This window comes from Mytilus galloprovincialis, chromosome 11 (genome assembly GCF_965363235.1).
Source record: "Mytilus galloprovincialis chromosome 11, xbMytGall1.hap1.1, whole genome shotgun sequence".
Lineage (NCBI taxonomy): Eukaryota > Metazoa > Mollusca > Bivalvia > Mytilida > Mytilidae > Mytilus > Mytilus galloprovincialis.
This window is the reverse complement of record NC_134848.1, coordinates 46,224,859-46,230,622: the sequence shown is the minus strand read 5'-3', so window position 1 is coordinate 46,230,622 and position 5,764 is coordinate 46,224,859. Positions and strand designations below refer to the sequence as shown.

The window sequence follows — 5,764 nt, the reverse complement described above, 5'->3', positions numbered from 1 at the left end:
GCATCGACAATAATATTTATAGAAAAAAAACTTATTATTCAAAGTACACCAGGTACTAATTCATTCATAACTAAAACAAATGTATCTACAAAAATCTGGTGAACTATGGGGAAAAATTAAAATATACAAGTTCCACAAAAAACAGAAAAAAAACCTGTTTAAATTATTAAATGGGATTAGAAAAAGCAATGAAAAAACATTGAAAAGTTATACCGCAAAACATGCAACAATGAATTGACAATAACATTCATAGAAAAAATTTACACTTATCATTCAAATGTACACTAGGTACTGTATTATTTTAAGGAATGATTGTAATATTTTTTCTGTCTATGAAGAAATAACATACAAAATGTGGTGCACACTGAATAACGTGCTTAGCGGGTTATTTAGCAGTGTGCACCACATTTTTTATGTTATATCAAATAGACAGAAAAAATATTACAGTCATTTCTTACAATTTAATTCTAAATTCCATTTTAAACCGTAGACAACCATGAATAAACGTTAAAGACGTCACGACCACATGACTAAATTATGTCTATGGGCTCATCACAAAATAACGTCAGCCTATCAGAAGATGCGTTACATCCAAAATCAAATTATTCATAAATAAAACCAATGAAAAAAAACCCACACAAATGTATCTACAAAAATCTGGTTAACTATGGAAGAAAATGTAAAAGATGGTTTGAATTGTGCTAAACGGGAAATGAAAAACATATAAAAAAAATTTGAAATGTGTTTTTTTTTTATCTTTATCTTAACCATTCACAATTGATAACTGTGAGAACTTGTCGCTATACCATACAACATTCAACTATGCATCAACAATAATATTCAAAAAAAAAAATATACTTGTCATTAAAATGTACACCAAAGAAATAAAACAAGATTCACAAAAAAATAAAATAAAGAAAAACATAGTTACACACAGAAACATTTATTCAAGGTTACATTTATATGATAAGATTTCAAATAATTACTACAGTAACTGTAAAACAAAGGTATTCTTAAATAAAGTCAATTGGAAAAAAGTGGTTTACACCAAGTGTAGATAATAAAGATTTTAGGGTGTTGTGTGTATATTTTTTTATTTACTCAATGTTATAGACAGTAACTCTGTTGAAAATGTTTCTCTTACTAAAATTCATACTACATCCTATCTAAATAAATGTGACCTTAAATAAATTAATATAAGTGCATAAAATACATGTATACATACATTATACAAATACTTCTACAATATATAAATTATATCTGTGGTTATCATAACAGGATTTTTTTTTTTAAATAAAAAAAGATATTGGACATTTAATTATCTATCTCATTAACATTTGAATAGCATTATAAATATTAGAATATTACTGCACTAGGATAAATAATTCTTAAAAGGATAATCTCACTTTTTCCCTGATCTTTTTGTCTGCAATTTTACCACTATGTATGAATGTGATAAATAATTACATATAATTATACAATGAAAGGATACAAGAAAATAAAAAAATATTTTTTCTTAAATTACAAATGTATAGGAATAATTTTTCTTCAAATTGTCAACAGGCAATTTCAAACTAAACATGTCATTGACATACTTTGACTTAATTTTTTTACACTTAACAAGGCGCTTGTTATAAGAACCACAGATATAATTTATATTCTAAATTTACAATAAAATTTAAAGATGCCCCACATTGGGCATGGAGCCCCATTGATGATAACCGGGAGGTCTTTCTGATGCCATGCCTTGGGGGGTTCGGAGAAAGGTCCTTCTTCTACCTAGTCTTTGTCTGTTCCTCCTTCTCCTCACCCCCCTCACTATCATAACTGATATGATAGTGAGCACCACACCCACCACTGCACTGATGCGTTTTTCTGAAGAAAAAAATACTTATGATTATACACTAGTGCCTACAGAGAGTTTAGTGTTTAAAAAATTAAACACACAACTTTAAATAAAAATTTTCATTTTTTTTTAAATGAACTTTCTATACTAATGTTTTGCATAAAATATAATTCTTCTCCCCACCCTTTGTTTAACACTTTTAAAGCTTGTGCGTTTCTTATAAACCAAGAATATGCATTGCATGAAGGATGATTTTAACTTATCTTGTGCTACTTTGAATGGAGAGTTGTCTCATAGACATTCATACTACAAATACTTTTTATATGTAAAGTACCTATGTTTTCACAAACCATATATATATATATAATCCCATAAGGAAACTTTTCTAAAAATCTAATTTATCTCTCCATTTAAGTGTTGTCTCTACATGTTCAAACAGTGCAAAAAAATAGTATTTTCCTGATCACTATATATATATATATATATATATATATATGACTAGTTATACTAGTGAAATGAGAGTAGATGAACATTAAATTAGATCTTTAGTTTTCTCATTTGAATTGTTTTACATTGTTATTCCATGACCTGTTATAAATATGTGGTATGGGTTTTACTCATTGAAGAAGGGTATATATGCTGACCTACAGTTCTTAATTTCTGTTTCATTTGGTCTATTGTAGAGAAAATTGTCTGATAAGCAACCATACCACGTCTTTTTTCTTATTGTCTGTTGATGTTTTTTTTTAAATTCTTTTTACATTAATAACATACCAAGAATTGACTCCTCACAGTTTGCAGTGGTGGGTAGGTGCTCATTGTGGTGCTTATCGTGGGTGTCCTCGTGCACCACAGGATACCATTTTACTTCTCTTTCCTCCTTCTCATCTTTTTCATCATTAATCACTGTTACAAAATAAATAATAGGGAGACATTAATACATGTTTTCATGTACTCATGATACACTAGAACAACCGGATGTTTAAAATGTAATCCGCGGTAACGTTTCAAAACATATGTAATCAAGTTCATTGATAAATATTACTTCTTTAATTATTTAGGTTACTTAACGGTTTTCCATTAAAAATTTTAAAATAATAGTTTGAAGAAAACAATCTTGAATAAAATAAGTTGAATGATCCTTGATTGCACCTCCGAGCTTTTCCGAAGTTTATTGAAGCGGAATGGGGATCATCTCAAGGTTTCATGAGGTGTTAATGTAACATGTCATCAATCTTTCGAATTTTGTTTAAAATTTTTAAAACTTTTACACACATCGGACAGTTTTCTATCATCGCTTGTATATTTTGACAAAATGCTTATAATTTGTAATTAAGAGAAACTTTTTATTCCCAATTTCGAATTTGGAAAAAAATAATCACAAAATATACTGTACAGTATCCTAAGCCATCTATTAGAAATTAAAAATCGATTTCGAATAAAACCTTGAAACATAAATATTCTTTTCAATAGGTAGGGGTACAGTATGATTATATGGACAAGAAGGTGGCAGGGTGTAAAACAAAAAAAAAAGGGGGGGGGGGTTAAAATTGATAAAAAAATAAGATACAATACATATTTGAATAAAGATAAAGATTCATAATAAGTCTTACTTCTGATCTGGCATCCTGATGTTGTAATGTCATGACCAGGGTCCACTATCAACCTTGTAAAGGTTGACCCACAGGTTACATGTGTGATTGGTTTTCTTATTCTAACACATTGAACCCACTTTCCACATCTTAGAACAGTTCTTGAACTTCTTACACAGTGGATTGATCCTCTAGGACAATCATCGTCCTGTCTAGTGGTGTTGAGAGATATAAGTACAAAAATGATGGAGACAAAAATAGTGAGGCGCGCCATTTTCTGTGGTTTCTGTAAAATACTAGGTGGGGCCAGTTTACGCGAGCCACGGGTAATAACGAAAAACCACGAGATATGTTTTTTTTTTAGCAATATATATTTAATAAGTATTTTTTATATATATGATATGATTTTTAAAATAAAATAAGAAAAAAGGATTTGATTATAGAGAAAAAAACATTCAAACTTTTTCCGACTACTTTTTTTTGCACTGAAAAAAAAAATGACCCTGAATGATGACCCAGGTCACGGACTATAATTAAAACACCCTAATTAAGCATGTTTTAATGCATCTGTTTAAGATAGATTGTCACGACCTTTTTATGAGCCAAAAGATAGATTGAAAAAAAAATGCATGACCCATAAATTAAATTTAATTAAGGTTGATGTTCTTAATCTGTCATAGATGTTTAATGACAAAGGACATGAATGACAGCCGGTGATATAATGAGTGCATATCTAAAAAAAATCGGATTGACTATAAATACAGCTGAAAAATTACAGTATTTCAAATTAAATAAAAAACTCCCTGTTCAGAGAAAAGTAAGTTCTTTACATGATGACGATATTTATTTACAATCTTAAGAATTTCTTTTTTTTACTGCAATAATTTAATTTAGTGCTGACAGGATAGTTTTATTTAAATTAATTACCTTCAGATGTGAAATAAATAACAACCAAAAACAGATTGTTTTTATTGATCTTGTTACGACTTTTTCGATTTTCTTATAAAATATTATTTGTTACAATTTTCTTACTCTGTCTAATATCTGTGAATGAACCATTCGTGTTTCGATGTGTATGAATGTCTCGCTGTTCGTAGTTCTGATGAATCTGACCGGTATGAATCTGTCTTTTTCAGATAGAAGAAAAATGGCAGGAAATTTTAATACCTTTGAGGAAGATTCCATTTCAAAGTGGAGCAAGTAAGTATCTACCTGAATTTTCCTTTGTTGAAATTATTTTGCACACATTCGTTTTACTCAACCTAAAGTTTCATTAATAATTAATTTAAAATTTTGAACGATTGAAACAATTTGTCTTTTCAATATCATAAAATATATTTCAATAAGTGATGAATGATTTATCTTTTTATTCCTTACAGTTCACAAATGAATCACTGCTACTTTTGCATAGGTACTTTTTCTGTACAAAAAATCTGTGGTACTGGAAAATTACTTTTAAAATATAGTACTTTTTTAGTACTTTAAATTTATTGTAATATTTAGGTACCTGTTTTTTATAGTACTTGATTTGTACTTAAAATTTGAGTACTTAATTTGTACTTTGATTTTGTAGTACTAAATATGTACCTCAAATATTAGGTACTCGTTTTGTACCTGAACATTATTGTACTTTTTTGGTACTGTAGTTTCATTGTACGATTTTAGTACCTTTATTTTGTAGTGCTTGATATGTACTGAAAATTTGTGTACTCAAATTGTACTTTAATTGTGTTGTACTGAATATTTACCTCAAATATAAGGTACTCATTTAGTACCTGCATTTTAATGTACGTTTTTGGTACTGAAGTTTCATTGTACTAATGAAGTAATGATTATTTTACTAAATTTTTACCATTAATTTCAAGTATTTAATTTGTACAATAAACTAACGGTAAATAATGTTTACTATACATACATTACAAGTACTGGATTTGTACAAAAAAGACCTTTTCAATACTAGTAGTTAGTTGTTTTTCTTGTTATATATTACCAATTTATTTATCTTTTTTTAGCTAAGCGTAAAGTTCTAGTAACATGATCAAGACTTACCATGTTGACTCTAAATAAAATATTGTATGTTAGGGTATTTACTTGAGAAGATATGGATCGTCTATTAATTCTCATGGGGCCAGGCTGAGGGCCAGGTGGTCTAAGGAGTCGGACTACTGTATCACTAGCCTACGACACTGAGGTTATGAGTTCGAATCCCGCACATTTCAGATGATCTTGACTCCAATCTCAATTGACTATATAGGATTTTTATTTTTCCTACCGAAGGTCGGAGGTTTTCTCAGGCTCCCTCCACCAACTAAAACTGACCGCCAAG

The 5,764-nt window shown here is 29.1% G+C and overlaps 1 long non-coding RNA gene across 2 annotated transcripts; it reads right to left on the bottom strand.

The window, feature by feature from the left end:
* Positions 1-1,556: 1,556 nt before the first annotated feature.
* On the bottom strand, positions 1,557-4,824 carry LOC143052259 (uncharacterized). Of its 2 annotated transcripts, XR_012971053.1 has the most exons (3): positions 3,460-4,824; positions 2,621-2,752; positions 1,557-1,875 (listed from the first exon to the last, which is right to left on the bottom strand). It is a non-coding gene; the product is annotated as an uncharacterized LOC143052259 (long non-coding RNA). The 2 variants fall into 2 exon arrangements; XR_012971052.1 differs by having other exon boundaries at positions 2,621-4,824.
* Between the last annotated feature and the right edge of the window lie 940 nt (positions 4,825-5,764).